Source organism: Bos grunniens, chromosome 8 (genome assembly GCF_055505025.1).
Source record: "Bos grunniens cultivar Pamir isolate PY7600 chromosome 8, Bosgru_T2T1.0, whole genome shotgun sequence".
In the NCBI taxonomy this organism is placed as follows: Eukaryota; Metazoa; Chordata; class Mammalia; order Artiodactyla; family Bovidae; genus Bos; species Bos grunniens.
In genome coordinates, this window is record NC_141172.1 from 44,076,037 (window position 1) to 44,099,803 (window position 23,767).

General features: G+C 40.2%; 1 protein-coding gene across 4 annotated transcripts in view; it reads left to right on the forward strand.

The window, feature by feature from the left end:
* The window catches only part of ENTREP1 (endosomal transmembrane epsin interactor 1), a 111,019-nt gene that overhangs the window by 53,796 nt on the left and 33,456 nt on the right, over positions 1 to 23,767 (forward strand). The window lies entirely within an intron of this gene.

Genomic DNA, 23,767 nt, shown 5'->3' on the forward strand with positions numbered 1-23,767 from the left:
TCTTGTGTGATTTCTATGGCAGGTGTTTTTCTTGTTTTGTAGATAATGAACCAGTGGCTCAAGAGTTAACTGGCTTGTCCACTTCCCAAACAGATGAACTATTATTAGAAAGAACCTAGGAGCTTTGATTCCTAGTCCATTGCTTGTTTCATAGTGCTAGTACATCACCTCCTCCATTGGCAAATTAGTAGGTATTTCTCTGTGGCCAACAGTGCTGTGTGTGTGTAACATAATTTACATAAGTTATTTCCTTAGTGCTGACTGTCTACTTTTTTTCCCCGTTCCCAAGTGGCAAAAGCTTAAGGAATTTTGCCCTTGACTCAAAAGTATTAGACAGAAGGTGACAGAAGGTCAAGTTTTGGGACTTAGTCTTGTCACTTTCAATCAGTGAACGGATAAGGAATTTATCCACTCAGTTTCCTCATCTGTACAGTGGGAAATCAACCATCCCTCAGGATCTCAGTGAGGAACAAAAGACACGAATGCACAAGGAAACTACAAAATGTAAGGTGAGGCAAGCACATTATGCATGTTTTTCATCATTCACTGAGGAAATCAGTCTCCAAGATCTGATCTCTCAGTTTAGTGTGTCATTAAGTGATCTGTCGCAACAAAATATGCATTTAGGTATCATGAAGTTACCTAGACTGGGTTTGGCAATAGACTTATCTATTGGCAATAGAGCTGTTATTTCTCTGCTCTGATTGCCTCACCCTGGAGGAAATCAGAAATGAGAAAAAATTGTGGAACTCCTTTCTGGGAAGAATCAAGGCTTTGCTTTACAAAATGACCTAAGCCATTTGCTCATGCTCTCATTATTAGCAAGTTTAGTTTGGTAGCAACAGGTAGCTGTGAAGGCTTTGAATTAACCTTCCTGCCAAGTTGATTGTTACAGTGAAAGTGAACCCCTGCCCTCTGACCAAATTTTGCTACACAAGCAATTATTAGCCAACAGACCAAAAAAAAAAAAAAAATGTTCATGCACTCTGTTCTACAAGCTTAAACGATAAACTGCAATTTTTATCAAGCTTACAGAACAGCACGAACAGTTTTTTTTTTTACCTGTAATATTTGTTGTATCCCCTTGTCTCTAATGGGATTCCCAGGTGGCTCAGTAGTAAAGAAGTTGCTTGCAATGCAGGAGACGTGAGTTCAATCCCTGGGTCAGGAAAATCCCCTGGAGAAGGAAATGGCAAATCACTCCAGTATTCTTGCCTGGAATATTCCATGGGCAGAGGGACCTGGTGGGCTACAATCCACGCGGTCGCTAGAGTCGGTCACAACTTAGTGACTAAACAACTTGTCGAATATCACTGTTTATTCCCTGAAATCCTATTGATCAAGCTAAGCTAAGTTTATTGGACCTGCTGAAGTAAGGGAGTACACCTTACCAGTAGTTCTCAGAAAGATTGTCTAAGAGAGGATATTTATAGGGTTTTAGAGTCCTGGCTGGGAGATTGTAAGGTGAGTCTCACCAGATAGGGAATTGATTGTATTTGAGCAAAACCTATGAAATAGTAACTTTGGATTGCTGGGCTGATGAAGGAGAGGGCCTGGAAAGAAGATTTGATGAGTAAACTGTTTGTTTTGATAATTGTTTTAGTTGGCTCACAATCTTACCTTTGAGGAACAAGTGTTTCTTAGAGCAAGTAGCTAAGTTACTGATTTTTGTTCTCAGTATTGCTTACTATAGGGGCAGAAGAGCATGGCCAGTCCCAGAATTAATTAACACGGGAACTAAAAGGGATGTTGGTTTTAATTCTTACCATAAATTTCATGGGAACTCATTTTTACCATTCTTTATGCTCATTAAGCAAGCCAAGAATTTCATCAGTTGGACAACTCATTTCCATTGTCACTGCTCATTTAGCAAAGCTGCTTGGATGCTGCTGGGAGGTAAAGATAAAAGCAGCAGCTTCTGGAGTGTGGCTTTTTTTATAAGTGCCAGCTGAGTGTCCTGGAATATGAATTCTTGGTCATCCTGAGGATTTAGCTTGACCAGTCAGTATGTACATGGTATTACCCTGTCTGTGCTGAAGTGTTTCCAAGTGTATTTCAGACACACTGTAGTATGTGTCTGAGTTGTTGAGGGGCCTTCTGACTATCCTGCATCCAGGCTTTCTGGGCCCAATAGACCACAGTGATCAATTTCTGAATATGACTCTCAGACAACTATGTGAACTGTGACTCTCTGGGGCAAGGGAGGAAACCACTTTGAATTCTGGAGCATCTTAAAATAGATGTTACATGAAAAGTCATGGTATAATGTAAATAGTATATGGAATAATGGAATAACGTATATGGTACCACTTGTGATTTTTCAAAATGTCTGGGAACTCATATGTGTGTTTTCAGTTACATGAAAAGTTCCTGAAAAGATGTGTAAGGAACTGAGAGTAGGCATGTCCATTGAGTGCAGTGGGAATGGGCAGGAGGGAGACTGATTTTCCACTTAACATCTACAGAGGACATGTGGATGAAGTGGAGGATGTTTTAGCTTCCCTATTTTGTTTGGGTTCTGGCTGCTGGTATCTGCATATTTAAACTCTATTTTGAGGATTGGTTTATCTGCCCTTGTGTGTCTTGATGAGAGGCAGGACCCTGCCCTCAGCCGGAAGCCTCTGAGGCCAGACGCCTGCCCTTCTGAATGCTGGCAGCCAGGGTGGGAGCCCGTGACCTCTCTCCAATGAAGCCTCTTCCCAGGACTTGGAAGCTGGAGCTGCTGATTCAGAATAGCCAGGACAGCTTAGATTTCATCGAGCAGAAGAGGCCACTGGCGTCCAAGGCTGGCAGCCAGGGCCCTGGCTTTCCTGTGGCATGACCTTGGTAGAGGTCCCAGAACCCAGGTTCACTTGGCTCCTTCCCGGATTTCTGAGCCTGTCCCTGTGGATTCTGTGAACTACTTGATAGTTTTTATAGATATAGACATAAGAGAAATAGGGAACAGGGCTGGGGTCGTGTGGAATTGTGTCTCAATAAGGATACCAAAGGTTGCCTTGTAGAGCTCTTTAACGAACAGAGAAGAAGAATTTATAAATGGACATTGTGTATTAACAGGTATTGGTGCATGTTGGTAAAGGGGAAAGAGGGTAGATTTGAGTCAGACCTGGATCTGATAGGGGTCCCATTGTTAGATGTATAAAGTGAAAGTGAAGTCGCTCAGTCGTGTCCAGCTCTTTGCAATCCTGTGGACTGTAGCCTACCAGGCTCCTCTCTCCATGGGATTCTCCAGGCAAGAGTACTGGAGTAGGTTGCCATTTCCTTCTCCAGGGGATCTTCCCAACCCAGGGATCGAACCCAAGTCTCCCACATTCCAGGCAGACATTTTAACCTCTGAGCCACCAGGGAGGCCCAATTAGATGTATAATTGAGGGCATAATATACAAATCACCTCTCTGAAACTATTCTCTATTTCTCTTACGTCTATATCTATAAAATATATTTATATGTGATATGTATACATAAGACAATATATGTGTATGTATCAAACGTGTATATATGTAATATATATACACATACAGATACCATATATATATTTCAAGCATACCACTGTGACATTATGACTTTTATAATTTGCTAAGTGCCTTTTAAGAGAAAATAAACCTTAAAAAAAAAAAGAGGAGCTCATTAGCTTTCTTACTCTTATTGAAAGTGATAATTAGACTTCTGTGCATGTGTGTGAATGCAGTCAGCACCCGAACGTGACTACATTCCCCGAAATTGCCCATTTTAGTTTCTCTCTGGTTGTGCTGTGCCTGGAGGTTGTCTACATCTCACTAAAAGTGAGTTGTGGGTGATGCTTATTCTCTCCTGCCTATCTTCCTCTTCTCTTTTTGAAATTATGTTTATTTCTCCTATTGATGGCTTTATTATTTTAAATAATATAAAGTTCTGTTTCTTACTTCATCAGCTTTGAGTAGTATCTTGATTCTCTCTCTCTTTCTTGGCTGTTTAGGTCTTTGTTGCCACTCTTGGGCTTTCTCTAGGCACAGTGTGTGGGGCCTTTTCTCGTTGGGGAGCATGGGCTCTAGGCACGTGGGCTCTGTGGAAGTATGCTTCATGGGCTTGATCTGTGAAAAGTACAATTATTTGTACTTTACTGCAGTTGGGAAATAATTGTACTTTCATAGACCAAGTTGCTGGAGAAGGCAATGGCACCCCACTCTGGTACTCTTGCCTGGAAAATCCCATGGACGGAGGAGCCTGGAAGGCTGCAGTCCATGGGGTTGCTGAGGGTCAGACACGACTGAGCGACTTCACTCTCATTTTTCACTTTCATGCATTGGAGAAGGAAATGGCAACCCACTCCAGTGTTCTTGCTTGGAGAATCCCAGGGACGGGGGAGCCTTGTGGGCTGCCATCTATGGGGTCGCACAGCGGACACGACTGAAGTGACTTAGTAGTAGTAGTAGACCAAGTTGCCACGCAACATGTGGGATCTTAGTTCCCTGACCAGGGACTGAACTCGCATCTCCTGCATTGGAAGGCAGATTCTTAACCACTGGACCACCAGAGAAGTCCCTGATTCTCTCTTTTATAAGATGAAATTAGCAGTTAGCTCTGCTTCTTCCCCCTTCTACCTCCTTTTGATAATAACACCATTCATTTCCTTTATATAGTCAGTGAGTTAGCATTAACATTTGCTCTTAGAACTAAATTATACCATTCAAACTTTGTAAACTGTTTCTAAAAGAGTGAAAACCGATAATAGCGTTTATAATGTTTTCATTATATGAATATGGTTGAAATAGGATGTTATAATTAGATTCTTGCTTTCCAGATTCACTTGAGGCCAAAATACAACTGATGTTAATAGCTCCCACATTCCAGTGTGTTAGACTATCTAAGGGGACTTGCAAAGTTTCTGGGTGAAAACCAGTTTTGCAGTCCTTAGCTAATCTCCATCTCCCTGACTGTAAAAAAATTAGGGGTTAAAGGGACAAATGTTTGGAGAAAGTTATTGAATTGCTCTGGCATTGAGTTCCACCTGTGTGTGGGGGAGGGGAGAGATGCTTAACGGTAAGCAGTGGAGAGCATGAGATGCTCTCACAGTGGTTGAATTTGAAGGGTGGGTTGGAGTGCCTTGAGGCTGAAAGTTAAAGACTGCAGTTGGAAAATAATTGTACTTTCACAGACCAAACCCACGATGCATACTTCCAACTGACCAGAGGGTTGGGGCCCTGTAAGAGAGAGTAGGCCTGGGGTGAGCTTATATCCTGTCCCAGAGAGCCCCTTAGAGGAGTGGGCGAACCACAGCAGAGTGAGGCTGTGCCTGCACTGTGGGATGCCTATGTTAAGAGAACTGCAGGTTCAAAAGTGGGTATCTCAGAGGAGCCAGTGGAAGCCCCATTCAGCAGTCTCTCTAAGCACCTGCCGAGGCCAGTTGTGAACAGTCATGGGAACTCTCCTTTCCCCTCACCTGTGTACCTGCTTGGCCTGGTCTGGTCTGGCTCCCTCCTCTCCAGGGTGGCAGAGCTGTAGCTGGCAGGCTTCAGGAGGAGAAGTGGACACAAAAAGCAGGGATATCGAGAAGATTGTCTCTTTCCACTGCTGTTCCCACTGCAGGCTTGTTTGCTCCCTACAAGGAGAAGATGAGACGGAAAGAAACTGAAACTTAAATGCGGTTTCAGGTTTTGACTGGGACACAGGTCTGGATATTTTAATTACCAAAATGGGACTTTTTGTGACTCGAAGTGCCTGGAGGAGAACTTTTTGTCACTGATATTGTCCAGAAGAATCATGCGCCCAGCCTCAAATTTCATCTAAGCAGTCAGGAAGAACTAGCTCTACAAAGTGGGAGCGACCAACATTGGGGAAAAAAACAAAGTGGTTTTCTGTTGATGCCCATGAGTCCTGCTTGTTCGAGGGATCAGCTGTATTACTTACTGTAGCACCAGGAAGAAATGATGGGGTCTAGAGAGAAGGAAATTTAATCCTGTGTTTAAAGGATTTTAAACTGTGTTTAAGAACAGTTTTGGGTCGCCAAGTCAAATCTGTTATTCTCTTTTATTCTCTATTGTTTGCTTGGTATCATGTCATATTTTAGTTTGCTTCAGTTTTGGACTGTGATTCTGATATGTAGATTTATGTTTTTACTAGAGTTTTTAAGTGATTCTTTTCTTTTTTCTTGTTGACAAAAAAAGAAAAAGTTACCTAATCTCAGAGATCATCTAGCTGCTTCTTGTATTTGTTTTAATTTTTATTTATTTTTTTATTTTTGGCTGTGTTGGGTCTTCGTGGCTGTGCAGGCTTTTCTCCAGTTGCAGAGAGCGGGGGCTACTCTGTAGTTGCAGTGCATGGGCTTCCCATTATCGTGGCTTCTCTTGTTATGGATCGCTGGCTGTAGGGCTTGCGGGCTTCAGTAGCTGCAGCTCCCAGGCTCTAGAGCACAGGCTCAATAGTTATGGCACATGGGTTTAGCTGCTGAAGGCATGTGCGATCCTCCTGGACCAGGGATTAAACCCATGTCTCCTGCATCAGCAGGTGGATTCTTTACCACTGAGCCACCAAGGAAGCCCTCTTATATTTTTAAACACCTTATGGAGATATAATTGGCACACTATAACATTTACCCATTTAAACTGTACAGTTCAGTGATTGTTAGCATGTTCACAGATATATACAACCACCACCACCATCAACTGTAGAATATTTTCAGATCACCCCCAAAAGGAACCCTGTACCCATTAGAAGTCACTCCTCATTTCCCCTCAATATTCCCAGCCCTAGGCAACCACTATCTGTCTCTATAAAATTGCCTATTTTTGGTATTTCAAATAGAATCATATAATATGTGATCCTTTGTAACTGGTTTCTTTAACTTAGCAAATTTTTAAGCACAATATTTTTAAGGGTCATCATGTTATAGTATGTATCAGTACTTTTCCCCCTTTCTATTGTTGAATGATATTCCATTAATGGGTATACCACAGTTTATCTATCTATTCATCAGTCGATAGACATTTCCACTTTCTATTATGGATAATGCCACTGTGAACATTAGTATTCAAGTTTATTTGTGGGCATGTTTTCATTTCTTTTGGCTATAAACCTTGAGGTGGAATTGCTGAGGCATATGGTATACATTTAACATTTTGAAGACCAGTTTTCTGAAATGACTTTTATTTTGTGTTTCCATCAGCAGTGCACGCAGGTCTCAATTTGTCTACATCTTTGTCAACACTGATTACTGTCTGTCTTGTTTATTCTGGCCGTCTTTGTGGGTGTTAAGTGGTACTTCATCGTGTTTTTGACTTGATGTTGAGCATTTTCATGTGTTTATTGGCCATTTGCATGTCTTTGGCTCACTATACCTCATCATAATAACATCATCACAACTAAGAAAATTATCCAGTTTCCCTTTGCAAGTCCCTTATCAGATATTTGATGTGCAAGTATTTTCTCTCATTCTCTGAATTGTCTTTTGGCTTTTTTGATGGCATCTTTTAAAGCACAAAAGTTTTTGATTTTGATGAAGTTCTTTTGTTGCTATACTGTCATATCTATTAATAAGAAGCCTGGTCTAGCCCATGGTCATGAAGATTTATTCCTGTATTTTCTTCTAGGAGTTATATTGTTTTAGCTTATGATTAGGTCCATAATCTGTTTTGAATTAACTTTTGCATATCCTGTATCAGTAGTCCAAGTTCATTCTTTTGCAAGTGGATATCCAGTTGTTCCAGCATCACTTGTTGAAGAGCCTATTCTTTCCTCATTGAATTGTCTTGGAACTTTATTGAAAATCTATTGACTCTAAGTTCAGTTTTATTCATCTAGCTTCTTAATCATACTCTTTCTGCTAGTTGTTTTATTTCCCCATTTGGACATTCTTAAGACTATTAACTTCCTATTCTAGTTTGGATTTAATTGTTTTCTAGGTATCCTGTGCAAATGTCATCTAAATATTTTCTTTATATCATTGGATTAGAGACATTGTTTCTTAGATCTCATGCCTCACACATTCTTTTTTCCTGAATTCCTTTTTCATTTTGCCAGAAAATGTGCTGTGCTTAGTCGCTCATTCATGACTGACTCTTTGTGACCCCATGACTGCAGCCCGCCAGGGTCCTCTGTCCCTGGGATTCTCCAGGAAAGAGTACTGGAGTGTGTTGCCATGCCCTTCTCCAGGGGATCTTCCCAAGCCAGGGATCGAACCCAGGTGTCCCGCACTGCAGGCAGATTCTTTACCGACTGAGCCACCAAAATTTTCATGAAGAATATGAGAGAAAGGAGCTCTCTAAGAGTTTGAATGCTTGATGTATCTTTGTTTTGCCTTCCATTTGAATGATGGTTTGGCTGCATGTAGAATTTTGGGTTCAAATGATTTTCCTTCCAAAATTTGAAGGCACTGCTTGATGACTATTGTCACTGATGTAAATCTGATTCTTGTTGCTTAGTTGTTGTTCTGTTAGTCGCTCAGTCGTGTCCAGCTCTTTGTGACCCCATGCACTGTAGCCCGCCAGCCTCCTCCATCCATAGGATTCTCCAAACAAGAATACTGGGGTGGTTGCCATTTCCTTCTTCATGTTCCTTAGTGGGCAACCTCTTTTTCTATCTGGAAGCTTTTAGGATCTTCTCTTTACCTTGGTATTGATAAAGTTTAATTTTCAAGATAAAACCATGACTCTCAGGCCAGTACAAAATGAACATGTGTCAGTAACAAGGGAAAATTTGTTCAAAGCATAGTTGAGAAGCTCAGTGTTCATAGGTGATGTTAGGAGGAGACTGCTGGGATATATAGAAAAACTGGTAGATATCCAGCAGTAAATTTCGAGGTTTTTCTATTACATTGGGCAGATTTTGTTTCCATCCTTACTGAAAAAGAATCTACAACTTAAGCTCTGCCTCTCCAGAGTTGTAAAATGGCCAAATACCTGAATAGGTAAGTGGAACACCCAGTAATTTCTTTTGCCCATTTCCAAGTTACTGATAATTTTCCTGGCAGTCTTCTGAAATAACCTCAAGGTATATTTAGATGTGGGTCTTTTTTCCTTCATACTTTCGGACTGTTTTTACCCTTGAGTTTTTTAAAACTTGAAGACATGTTCCTTGGACAAAGGAGTGTGGTAGCTTACAGTCCATGGGGTCACAAAGAGTCAGACATGAAAGAGTGACTTCACTTTCTTTTTCTTTTTCAACACGAAGCAGTTTCCTTTTATTATTTATTTGATTATTTCCTTCCCTCCATTTGCTCTGCTCTGTCTTTCTAGAACACCCAGTAATCAGATGTTGGACCTCTTGAGTTGAGCTACTTTGTTTCTTAACTTTTCAAAGTCTTACACTTTTTATTTCTTTGTCTTTTTCTTTTCTGTTCTGTGAGTGAGCATGTTTTCTCCATGTGCGTCAGTAGTTCCAGTTGACATCTTGGTCCTTCTTTTTGGGGGCTGTTATGTTTTTGAATGTCTGTTGACCCTTAATTATTCTAATTATGACTGTTGACCCTTGATTATTCTAATTATGACTGAAGAACTAGGTTGGTAGTATTTTACTGTTTGTAGTAATTTGTAATAATAATAATAAACACACAAGTGAGATGTATGTATTAATATTAACCCACTAATCCTATAAGATGTTATTAGTATCTTTATTCTGAGGAAACCAAGACACAGAGAGGTTATGTAATTTGCCCACAGTCACGTAGCTAGTCGTGACAGAGTTTGGATACACAGTTTTAGGTGGTATCTCTCTAGAGCCCATGCTCTTAATCACTACCTTTGCTTTTGTGGGTCTGTTTTCACAACAGGCTTGTCTCTTAAGGGGTGAGAGGGTTGCCTGGAAGCTCTGTGCTGCTGAGTGGATAAACTTTAAACTTTAGTTTAAAGTATGCTTGAGAGAAGCAGATAATCCTTTTATGCCCAAAAGAAGATTTGACTTGGAGAGACTGTTCCATCAGGAGCCCTGTTTCCCTGGGTAGATGATTCAGTTCTTTTAGAAAGAAGTTTTTTAGTAATAGGTGATGGGCACATGCTTCTGCTTCTTGTTACTTTTGCACCTGCAAAAGCCTCTTCAATATATTTTTTAATGTTTTATTATGAAAGTTCTCAAACTTACAGAAAAGCTGAGCAAATAACATAATGAGTTCTCATATGCCTTCTACTTGGATTCAATAGCTTTTAACATTTTGCCTTACTTGCTATGTTTATATAAAATATTTTATATATAACTATTTTGAAGTTTCAGACATGTGGTATTTTACCCCCATGTGCTTTAGGAGTTATCTCCTAAAAATAAGACATTCTTCTACCTCTCCATAGTAACATTATCATAACTAAGAAAATTATTTGTAATTTCTTAATGCCATCTAATATTCAGCCCATATTCAAATTTTCTCAATTCTTCCAAAATGTTGTACAATTTTTATTAATCAGAAAACTTTTCAGCTGAACTATGATTTGTACACATTTTTATATGTGTGAGTGTAAAGCTTGATGAATCATCCAAAAGTGAATACTCCTGTGTAAGCCTGTTCTTTTTTACAAAAGTCAGAACTCAGTCAGGTTTCAGTCATTTCAGTGGACTATTCTGTCTCTTTAGTCCTCTGTATTATAGAATACTCTTCCTGCCAATTTTTTTTTCTTTTTCCATAAATTGAATTTGTGAAGAGATAAGTCCAATTGGCTTCTTCAGTCTCCATTCCCTCCCCATCTCCTTTCCTCCTCTTCTCTTCCTTCCCCCTCTCCTTCTCCTCTTTCATTTTCTCCTATTCCTCCTTTTTCTTCTTTCTTTGCCATGGAAAATTTCAAATATACTCCTAACTTGAGGGAAATACAACCGCCTCCATGCTATGCTCATTGCCCAGCTGCGCATGGTCAAGCTCATCTCATCTGCTCCCTAACCATTTCTCCTCTCCCTCACCACTGTATTGTTTTCACTTAAATCCCAGCCTTCACAGCATCTCCTCCTTAAATATTTCAGTGCATGTTTATAAAAGACAGGGCTGGGAGCCCAGCAAGGGCTGCTGGCTAGAGCATGGACATGTGACCTCCTCATGTAACAGCCACCCAGCATGTCCTGAGAGGGCATGTCTGTGAGCAGTGTTCCAGGAGGCCCAGGTGGCTCAGGCGTCTTACCATCTAGGCTGGATGTCCCAGAATATCACCTCTGCTGAATTCTCTTGGTCAAACAAGTTCCCATGGGTACCTTAGGATCAAGGGGAGGTGTATTGGGAATTGCACTCCACGTCTTTTCCTTTTTGAAACAATTTTATGATTCTTAGAAACTGTGGTAAAATGTACATATTTAAAATTTTACAATTTTAGCCATTTAAAAGTGTACAGTTCAATGGCATTAAGTACATTGTACAAGTACAGTACAATGCTGTGCAATCAGCAGTACTCTCCATTTCCAGAACTTTTTCATCATTCCCAACGGAAAGTCTGTATCCGTTCAATCAGAACTCTAATTCTTCCTGGGTAATTACTGTTCTGCTTTCTATCTCTATGAATCTGATGACTAGGTACCTCATGGAAGTGCAATCATACATGTCCTTTTGTATCTGGTTTATTTCACTTAGCATAGTGTTTTCAAGGTTCATTCATGCTGTAGTATATGTCAGTACTTCCTTTTTAAGGTTGGATAATATTTCATTGTATATATTAGCCTTCACCTCTTGACATGAGGAACAGCCAGTGAAGTACAGAGGGAAGGACTTGATGGAAGCCATCTTTGAGGACTGTTATCTCTAGGTAACTTCTCTAGAGCCATGATCTTCCTTACTGGGGAGTCATAAAGTCTGATTCTAACTTGCTGAACCTTACGAAGCTAAGAGTAGAGATTTCCCTGATAGTCCAGTGGTTAAGACTCCAAACTTCCAATGCAGGGGGTGCAGGTTTGATTTCCTGGTTGGGCAACTAAGATCTCACCTGCCATGCAGCCAAAAAGTTTTAAAAATAAAATAAAATTGGATCTTAAAAATTTTTTTTTTTTTTTTAAAGAAGAAGCTAAGATCACAGTATTCTTGTTTCAGTGGGAAAATGTAACCTGGAGAAAGGGCTAGGAGCAGGGATGAAGGAAGGAAAAGCCCAACAGATGAAGGAAAAGCCCAACAGAGAAGGAAAGTGATGTCTCAAGAGTCATAGCTCTGCAATGTTGTTTAAAACTTGCTGCTGCCTTTCTTATCTTCAAATCCAGATTTACTTCTGCCACCTTACTCCTGTGGGATAGAGCAGAACATGATCCTGAGCCTTTCACCTTGTTCACAGAGCAAATCTCAGGGTGTCACCTCATCCTCTGATTATTTTGTCTTGAGACTCTCATCAGGATGTTTTTGTCTTAGTCCTCTGCTGCATTGCTGATGAAAACATGTGAATTCAGAGTGACAGAGCTTCCTCCATCGTATCAGGGAACTGTGGAGCCAGACACATGATGAGTTCTCCCCCTTCTCTGCTGGTTGCTTAGGTCGTGAGAAGAGTCACTTTCCTGAGAAATGAGGGTCATTGTGCTGAAAGGGAGCCCTGGGACACAGGGGATCTGTAAGAGAACGGGGCGGCGGGGAGGACCCCAGGAAAGGCAGAATTTCCTCTCACGAGCTGGGAGCCTTAAAAGTACCCTGAGATTTGTATTTGTGTGTTGTTGTTCAGTTTGCGACTCCATGGACTGCAGCGTGCCAGGCTTCCCTGCCCCTCACCATTTCCTGGAGTCTGCCCAAGTTCATGTTCGTTGCATTGGTAATGCCGCCCAGCCATCTTATCTTCTGACACCCTTCTCCTTCTGCCCTTAATCTTTCCCAGAATCAGGGACTTTTCCACTGAGTCATCTGTTCACATCAGATGACCAAAATACTGTATTGCCTGTATATTTATTTATTTATCCTTTGGCCATGGCACACAACATGAGAAATCTTAGTTTCCCAACCAGGGATTGAACCCCAGCCCCCTGCATGGGCAGTGCAGAGTCTTAACCACTGGACTACCAGGGAAGTCCTGAAATTTGTTTATTTTTATCAGGAATTTGCATGTCTCAGTTGTAATTATTTTTTGCTCACCTCAAGACTGTTCCAAACTAATGAAAAGTTGTGTCTTTCACTGGTTGGGAGAGGAAGAAGGCTTTCACTCCTGTTAAAAAAGCAATTCAAAATAAATGTAATTATATTTTAGATATTTTATGAAAAGAGAGTCTGGGACAACCATAACATGAACAAATCTGACACTTAAACATCTCTGAGAGGAAAGAGAGACAGCTGTTTCTGTTCACAGCAACGGGCCTGTGTTTGGCTTGTTGGCAGGGAGCACCAGCCTGGACGTTGGTAATATATCTGCCAGGCTTCTGGAAGAAGTTTAAAAGATGTCAAGGGAGTGAAGCCCGGGAGCAGGTTCTCTTGGGATCTGAGTTGATTAAAGGCACATTACAAACCAAGTCAGTGCGTGTGCTAGCTCCTGAAACAGGGTTAAAGCAGCCAGAGGCTGGGCTTTGTGAGTCACTGTGATTTATTATGTTTTGTTGGTTGCCATGGTGCTGAACAGTCTATCAGAAGAGTCATTTTACTAAGCTAGTTCAGAAAGATTTTAGTTTGGTGTCTTCCTTTTTTTCCCCCCTGGTGTTAGTGTGTTGTATTTAGATAACTTGGCCCTACAAGGGCCCCTTGATTCTACATCTGTGTATTAAAATGCTTCTCCAAACTGAATTAAAATTGTGAATGTTAAGAGTCAAATAAGTGTTTTTGTTCATTGTCATAGGTCCTATGACATTTGTCCCATTAACCACTGCCTGATCAGTAGTTTGGAGCTGGGACTTCTTGTCTCTGAGAACATAGAATGTCAGTCACACTCCCAGCCAGATCACATAATGTTCTTGTTTCAGTGGGAAAATGTAACCTGAATTCTATGCACTGGGTACTTAGTTCTTCCACCCACTCACTCACTACCCCGACTCATTCCTATGACATGATGGGAAAGGAGTCCCAGCCCTTCCCATCTTTGCTCCCCAGGAAGTGGTGAGTTCCCACCAGGAGAAATAGCAGTAGCCATTTTCATGCAAGCAGTGATGGTCAATCTGGTGACTGCCTTTCAGGGCCTGTCTGTGTATGTTCCACAATATTGATAAGGATGCATGATACCTCCAAATAGTGTTTATCATAAGAATCAATTTTCTTTCATTTATTCATTGGTTGATTTGTTCATTCATTCAAAAAATTCATCATATTTGAGATGACCTATGTTTTTGTACCCCACTGGAGAGAAGTGTATTCTGATTTTCATTTATTTTCAACAGCATCATCTGAGAAAAATAAGGCATCATGACTAAATGGGTACCAGTGATGTTTTCTTGGGAAATTAAAAGATGAAAGAGAGTGTGAAAGAAAAGGATTCTGAGGCAGTGGTAGTATTTTTTGAATTAAACCTTTTTGAGAAGTTTCTAATGGAAATAATTTGGTGAGCCTTTGATATTTAAATCAAAAAATACATACACAAATTCACTACTCTCATTCATGAGAAATAAATTCTGTTGTTTTGGCTTTCCTCATCGCTGTTGTAAGATTCAGTTTTCTCAGGACCACTGAGTAAATTTATGCTTGCCCATCATGACCTAATTGCCTCCCAAAGACCCCCACCTCCTAATACCATCACTATGGGGCTAGGATTTCGATTTATGAGCTTGGGGGAACACAGACATTCAAACCATAGCAGTGGGTTTTATTTCATTTAAGAGGGTACTACAAATTGTTCCTCTACTCTCCTATTCTTGGACATTTGGGTTGTTTTCCAGTATTTGTGGGCATATGCCCACAAAAAGACATGCACAAGAAAGATCATAGCAATGGGTTCATAATAACCCATTAATGTATACATTAATGAACCTAAAGGTGAATTGCTGAGTCATAGGATATAGATACTTAACTTCATTCAAAACTGCTACTAGTTTCCCATAGTGGTGGTACCATTTTCTAATTGCTTCTTAGACTCTCAGCCAGTTCAATCTTTAGCCTCACTGTTACATCCAGAGGTATCTGCTGCTACCCATTTTTGAACATGTGGCGACTGAGGAATAAATTCTTCTGTTTGGGCTTTTGTCATTGCGGTTGTAGGATTCAGTTTTCTTAGGAGCCCTGAGTCAATTCATGCTTGCACACTGGCTTTCTAACTTCCAAATTTTTTCCTCTTGGTCCTTATGAATTTCTGCATTGAAAATATTTCCTTTATTGTCAATTTAATGGGTTTTCAGGACTTAGTAGAACTAAATGCTTATGTTCAATTCACTATTTTAAACCTATTCATTTAAGCTACTCTACCTTCACACAATTAGTGAAACTATTCATTTAAAGATACATAGTTTATTTTCAGGTGAATCTTAAGTTTAGAGCAGTAGGGAACTAAGAAGCAAAATAAAACTCCTTATGCAACAGGGAAAGGTCAGTCTATTTACAGATAGAAATATTGTATCAAAAAGGACTCAACAATACCAAGCTGTGATAGCCATAATTATTTAATGATGTTATGTGAGAAAAGTTATAACAAACCTAGACAGTGTATTGAAAAGAAGAAGCATTATTTTGCCAACAAAGGTCTGTATAATCAGTAGTCATAAAAGATGTGAGAGTTGGACCGTAAAGAAAGCTGAGTGATGAAGAATAGATGCTTTAGAATTGTGGTTTTGGAGAAGACTCTTGAGAGTCCCTTGGACAGCAAGGAAATCAAACCAGTCAATTCTAAAGATTTCTACCCTGAATATTCACTGGAAGGACTGATGCTGAAGCTGAAGCTCCAATACTTTGGCCACCTGATGCAAAGAACTGACTCATTGGAAAAGACCCTGATGCTGGGAGCGATTGAGGGCAGGAGGAGAAGTGGACAACAGAGGATGAGATGGTTGAATGGCATCACTGACTCAATGGACATGAGTTTGAACAAACTCTGGGAGATGGTGAAGGACAGGGAAGCTTGGTGTGCTGCAGTCCATGGGTCACAAAGAGTTGGACTCGGCTCAGCGACTGAACAACAACAATGTGATGGAAATTATGAAGAACTTTCAGCAGGTTGCAATAAGCAAATTACAGGTGATGTTTCTTATTGGATGGCTTCCCCATACTGATTCTTTTATTGGGTCACTTAATTGAGACCTGGAATGGACTGGGGACACATTTGCAAGAGATCAGTGTTATGGTGAATTCCAGATACTCAATTGAAGAACACACCTCCAAGGATTTCCCTGGGAGGTCCAGTGGTTAAGACTCTACACTTATATTACAGGGGGATAGGTTCCATCCCTGGAGGGGAAATTTAAGATCCCACATACTGTGTGGGGTGGCCAAAAAATAGAAAAGAAAAGACAAACATACCTTTTGTGGCAAGCTACCTGGTATATAAGTATCAGAAGATACATATGATTCAAGTTAGTAACAGTGAAACTGAAACCGTGAAAGGCTTAACTCATATTGCCAGTCCTTGTGAAAGGACCACCTCTTTGGATCTTGGATTTTGCATTTTTCTCTTGAAAGCCAAGGATGCAATGAGGCAAACTCTCTACTTCTTGGGTCCCTCAGTCTTTAATGGCTAAAATATAAATTCTAGAAAGACTTTTCTCTGTGAACGCTGGGCTTTTGTGTTTCTTGTTGGTAAATCCCAACTGCCCAGGTAGCGTTAGTGGTAAAGAACCCACTTGCCAATGCAGGAGTTGAAAGAGATGCGAGTTTGGTGCCTGAGTTGAGAAGAACCCCTGGAGGAAGGCATGGCAACCCACTCCAGTATTCCTGCCTGGAGAATTTGCATGAACAGAGGAGCCTGAGAGGAGCCTGATGGGCTGCAGTCCATAGGGTCGCACAGAGTCGGACACAACTGAAGTGACTTAGCATGCATGCACACACACATGTTGGTAAATCACAGTGAGGAATTGGCTTCAGTAGAATTCAGGGACTGTAACCCATGAGGTTCACTTCGTTGAGCAAGTAATATTCAGTTTGAAGTGAGAACAATAAGAGATAGGCTTAAAAAGCAGGGAAAATTTAGGTTAAATGTATGGAAAAATTTTATAGAGAAGGTCTTGGTAAAATGCTATAATGATAATCTGACAAGAAGTTCATTAAGGGCCAGTTCACAAAGATCTGTGCAGGGTGTAGTCCTGACAGGGGAAGGTAGTCAGAGTCTAGAATTTGGGATCATGTACTGAGGAGCCCTTGAGAAGATCTGTGGCTTTTCATGAGGGACACAGCCAACCTGAAGCTGCAGAGAAGGAACCAGGAGAATAATTACTCCAACCTCATCCTCCTCTCTCCCTTGGGTCTTCTTCCAGGGCACCCACTGACTGAACCAAACCAGACACCAGAGGGCAGAGGAGCCCCATTGATACAGTCTGCAGATCAGTCTCCCCGAGAGGGGAGAAGTATGGGGAGCAGAGAGAGGATCTGGAGGGGCCAATAGGAGACACCTCACACACATGTGTCAATGGTCAGCATGGTGGAGTGAGTTCCTAAAGCAGGCTACAGAGAGAATTTATGCAAGAGTTTTGGAAATAATATACCTACAGATTATTACAGGTGGACTGTAGTAACTGATTATCCTTTCCAGCTGCCATGAATTCGGGGCAGGGGGGCAGTTATGCATCACAAGTGTAAGAACAAGTTGCTGCTACTGGAAATCAGTGAAACACATTTTGTGAAATTCATTTTATAATAAAAAGTCTTCCCCACAAAGGCAAAACGCCCATTGTTAGCAGTAGTAAAATTGGTTGCCTAGTATTTTGCAGCATATAAAAGATTTTCATGTACATCATTTTGTGTTATTTCCTCATTAATCTTGGGAAGTACCTGGGATGATAGATCTTTTTTTTAAAACGTATTATATTGATGTATAGTTGATTTACAGTGTTGTGTTAATTTCTGGTATAGAGCAAAGTGGTTTAATTATACATATAAGTACATTATTTTTCATATTCTTTTCCATTATGGTTTATCATGGGATATTGAATATAGTTCCCTGTGTTATACAGTAGAATCTTATTGTTTGTTTTTTCTATATATAATGGTTTGCACCTGCTAATCCCAAATTCCCAGTCCATCTCTCCTTTACCCTCTCTTCTGCTTGGCAACCACAGTCTGTTCTTTATGTCTGTGAGTCTGTTTCTGTTTCATAGGTAAATTCATTTTTGTCATATTTTAGATTCCATGTATAAGTACTATCATGATATTTGTCTCTCTCACACTTCACTTAGCATGATAATCTCTAGGTCCATCTATGTTATTGCAGATGATGTTATTTCTTTCTTTTTTGTGACTGAGCAGTATTCAATTGTATATATCTACCACATTGTCTTTATCCGTTCATCTGTAGATGGACATTTAAGTTGTTTCCATGTCTTGCATATTGTAAATAGTGCTGCTATTAGCACAGAGATGCATGTATTTTTTCAAGTTAGAATTCTGTTCAGAATATGCCGCAAGTGCGATTGCTGGATCTTATGGTAACTCTATTTTTTGAAAAACCTCCCTGCTGTTTTCCATAGTGGCTGCACCAATTTACATTCCTACCAACACTGTAGGAGGATTCCCTTTTCTCCACAGCCTCTCCAGGATTTGTGGTTTGTAGACTTTGATAATGGTTATTCTGACTGGTGTGAGATGATACCTCATCGTAGTTTTGATTTGCATTTCTCTAATAATCAGTGATGTTAAGCATCTTTTCATGTGCATGTTGGCCATCTGTATGTCTTATTTGGAAAAATGTCAGTTTAGATCTTCTGCCCACTTTTCAATAGGGTTTTTTGTTGTCGTTGAGTTGTATGAGCTACTTGTTTATTTTGAAAATTAAGCACCTGTCGGTTGTATCATTTGCATGTATTTTCTCCCAGTAGGACAATAGACCTTTCTAATAGATGAGAAAACCAAGTCTTGTAGAGATAGAGATTGTCTAAGGTATCATGGCAAGCAAGGGGAAAGCCTGAATTTGAACCAAGTGTCCTGATGAAAAATTCAGGTGCCTTCCACAAAGAGAAATCCAGATCACATGCAATGATTTTTTAAAGGCAAAAATTGTTGACAATAGAAGAAAATACCAGTATAAGAAATTCTGCTTTCAAGGTATAGCTGAATGGGCTTTTGACTATGATGTTCTTTACTAGTAGCTGATTTTTTACTGTCTTCTGTTTGAGAAGACTGCATCTGGTGATAGATGGGGTGGATGTTTGAGTCTTGGAAGTTATACCATTATAACTAGGTAAAAGCCAGATGAGTCCATTCTGAAGGTCCATTTAAATCCTGAGTCCCGTATAACTCCAATATTTCATAAAGTTGAGCCTGATTTAATCTCTGAAAGACATTGCTTGGTATCCTAATAGCCACCATGTCTGATATATGCTACAGTGATCTACACTAGAGTGATTAGGTGACTATTTGGCCAGTGTTTGGCCAGAGTTATAATAACAGTAATAAAAAATCCGTATCAGGAATAAAGTTGGGAAAGAGTGCATGGCAATTTTGTACACAGCCTGTGTGCCTTGGGGCAGGTCTTTATTCTGAGGTTTGCAGGTGGCCATTCTGGTGCTGTGACTTTGACTTCTCACTAGCAGCCCCTCCACTGTAGAAGAGAAGCCAACCCATTAGGCAGTGCATCCCTGGGGCTTTCTCTCATCTTTATTGTTCTGACATTATATGATCTCACCCTGCTGTCTTGACAGCTGGACTCAGAATTTTCTTCCTTATTTAAAAAAATATATATTAAGTATAATTTATATAAACCCCAGATCATAAGTATTCAATTAGCTAAGCTTTGACAGTTGGATACACCATGTAGCCAATATCCAAAACAAGAGAGAAAACATTTTTATCACTCCAGAAAGTTGCCTTATATTCTTAATCAGTCCCCTCACATCACACCTCCTCTGGGAGGGCAACTGCTCTTCTGATTTCTCTCACCATGATTGTTTGTCTGTTCTTGAACTTCATGTAAGTGGAATCATATAGTATCTGGCCTGTTTTACTCAATGTAATGTCTTTGAACTGCATGTTGTTTTGTGTATCACCAGTTTGTTCCTTTTTACTGCTGGAGGTATTCCATCATTTAAAAGTACCACAATTTGTTTATATATTCTTCTGTTGTTGATTATTAGAGCTCTTTTCATCTTTTCATTTTTGGCCCAGTTTGAATAATGCTAAAGTAAACGTCCTTTTGTAAGTCCTTTTGTGGGCAATTGCATTTATTTCTTTGGTCCATTCCTAGCATTGAAATTGTAGGTATATATTCGGATTTTTTGCAGATAAAAAATTTATTCATTTTAATTGGAGGATAATTACTTTTCAATATTGTGATGATTTTTGCCATACATCAACATGAATCAGCTGTGTGTATACATGTGTCCCCCCATCCTGAACCCTCCTCCCACCTCCCTTCCCTCTGGGTTGTCCCAGAGCACTGACTCTGGGTGTCCTGCTTCATGCATTGAATTTGCACTGATTATCATTTTACATATGGTGATGTACATGTTTCAGTGCTATTCTCTCAAATCATCCCACCCTCACCTTCTCCCACTGAGTCCAAAAGTCTGTTCTTTACATCTGTGTCTCCTTTGTCGCCCTGCATGTAGGATTGTCATTACCATCTTCTTTGTTGTTCAGTTGTTCAGTCATGTCCGACTCTTTGTGATGCCATGGACTGCAGCATGCCAGACTTTCCTGTCCTTCACCATGTCCTGGAGCTTGCTCAAACTCATGTCCATTGAGTCAGTGATGCCATCCAACCATTTTGTCCATTGTCATCCCCTTCTCCTTCTGCCTTCAGTCTTTCCTAGCATCAGGGTCTTTTCTAATCAGTTGGTAAAGTATTCACTTCAGGTAGCCACAGTATTGGAGCTTCAGCTTCAGCATCAGTCCTTCCAATGAATATTCAGGATTGATTTCCTGAATCAGGTGGCCAAAGTATTGGAGCATCAGCTTCAGCATTGGTCCTTTCAATGAATATTCAGGATTGATTTCCTTTAGGGTGGACTGGTTTGATCTCCTTGCAGTGCAAGAGACTCTCAAGAGTTTTCTCCAACACTACAGTTCAAAAGCATCAATTTTGCTCAGCCTTCTTTATAGTCCAGCTCTCACATCCATACATGACTATTGGAAAAACCATAGCTTTCACTATATGGACCTTTGTTGGAAAAGTCATGTTTCTGCTTTTTAATATGCTGTCTAGATTGATCATAGCTTTTCTTCCAAGAACTAAGTGTCTTTTAATTTCATGGTTGCAGTCAGCATTCGCAGTGATTTTGGAGCCCAAGAAAATAAAGTCTGTCACTGTTTCCATTCTTTCCGCATCTATTTGCCATGAAGTGATGGAACCGGATGCCATGATCTTAATTTTTTGAATGTTGAATTTTTAAGTCAACTTTTTAAAGCTGTGTCATATTGCATTTCTATTCCCAGTTTTTTAAGGAATCTCCACACTGTTCTCCATAGCAGCTATACCAGTTTGCATTCCCACCAGCAGTGTAAGAGGTTTCCTTTTTCTTCACACCCTCTCCAGCATTTACTGTTTGTAGACTTTTAAACTTTTTGACGATGGCCATTCTGACCAGTGTGAGATGATACCTCATTGTGGTTTTGATTTGCATTTCTCTAATGATGAGTGATGTTGAGCATATTTTCACATATTTATTAGCCATCTGTATGTTTTTTATTTTAGAATAGTTTTAGTTTTACAGAAGTGTTTCCCAGGTGGCACTAATGGTAAAGAATCCACCTGCCAATGGATGAGATGCAGGAGACGAGTGTTCAATCCTTGGGTTGGGAAGATCCCCTGGAGTAGGAAATGGCAGCTCATTCCAGTATTCTTGCCTGGAAAATTCCATGGAAAGAGGGTCCTGGTAGGCTATAGTCCATGGGGCCTCAGAGAGTCAGACACGACTGTGTAAGCACAGTTTTATAGAAATATTGCATAGATAGCACAGAGTGGTCCTTATACCCCATACCCAGTTTCCTCTATTATTGATATCTGACATTGGTATGGTACATTTGGCACCATTAATGAACCAGTATTGATATACTGAAAGTGAAAAGTGCAAGTGCTAGGTGCTTAGTAGTGTCCAACTCTTTGCAACCCTGTGCACTGTAGCCCTCAAGGCTCCTCTGTCCATGGAATTCTCCAGGCAAGAATATTAGAGTGGGTTGCCATTTCCCTCTCCAGGAAATCTTTCCAACCCAGGGATCAAACCCTGGTCTCCTGCATTGCAGGTAGATTCTTTACCGTCTCAGCCACCAGGGAGCTCCATTGATATATTGTTAACTAAAGTCTATACTCTTCAGAGTTCCTTAGTTTTTGCCCTCTGTCCTTTTTCTGTCTATGATTCCATCCCAGGACACCACATTACATTTAAGTGTCATATCTCCTTGGGATCCTCCTGACTGTAACAATTTCTCAAACTTTCAAGTTTTGAGGACCTTGACTGTTTTGCAGAATACTGGTCAGGTATTTTTTAGAATGTATTTCAATTGGGATTATCTGATGTTTTCTCATGAATCGACTGAAGTTTTTATGAATTTGGGTGAGGAAGATCACAGAGTAAAGTGCCATCTTTATCAGAAATGTCAAGAATGTTGGGTGTCAATATCACTTATCAGTAATATTAACCTTGGTCACCTCATTAATTTACTGTTTGTTGGGTTCACTGGAAAGTTACTCCCCCTCCTCTTTCCATATAGTTTTCTAAAGCGTTGGTACTATTTTATACTTGGCCAAGCAGTGTTTGAGAGTCCACATGCTCCTTATCCTCACCAACACTTGCTCTTGTCAGTCTTTAATTTTAACCATTCTAGTTAGGGTGAGGTAATCCCTCTGTGGTTTTAATTTGCATTCAGTGATGACTGTTGATGTTGAGCACTTTTTCATCTGCTTCTTAGCTATTCATATATCTTGTTTTGTGACATTTCTGTTCAAGTCTTTTGCCTGATTTTTTAAATTGAGTTATTTGTCTTTTTATTATTGAGTTGGGGAGTTATCTGTATATTCTAGACATAGCTTCTTTATTCAATATAGGCATGAAATGTTTTCTTCCAGTCGGTGGCTTGCCCATTGATTTCTTACTGATGTCTTTTGATGAGCTGGATTTAAGATTCTAATGAAGAGATTTGAGGTCCAGTGTTGGGTAATAGACTCTCACCCATTCTAAATCTGATGCTGCTAATTTTCAGTTATGAAGATTAGTGGTGGGCTGGTGGGTATAAGGATTATAGCTATCTTTTCTTTTCAAGTCATCTGATATTCATTAAAAGAAAATTTCCAAAGACAAGTTCAAGATTTCCCATAGTAACAATAATTGTGTTGTTCAGTGAGAAGATTCCAGATGTATTAGGTCTCTTTGAGTAGCAACTGCCAGGACATGGAAGAAACCCATGTAAGAAGACCATGTCCTGTCTTTTGCTAATTATGAATTCTCATTTCCCAAAAAGCTTAGGCATGATCAGGGATGACAGTAAAAAGGGGGCTCTTGCATGGGAACACAGTGCAAGTCAAGTTTACAGACAGAGAGGAAGCTAGCCTGGGAAATGGCAACACAGAGGCCACTTCCAGCATTTTCCCCAAGATTTGGTGACAGGGCGCATAATCCTTTAACCAATTAACAAAAAAGGAGAGAAGCAGAAGCCAGACTTGGTGAAAAACAAGTCTCCTTGTTCATCGGTCAAGAAAGAGTCTTCAGTCAGGTTCAGGAAGGGTCTGGATTCTTAGACTCAGTTGTTTACAGTTCTTAAACTCCTCTTGGAGAGGAAAGAAGAATTCCTCTTAAGAAAAGGGACATCATGTAATATTGAATATTGACTCATTAGTTGGGTCTGGGAGATATTTTCAAGCTTCTTGAAATA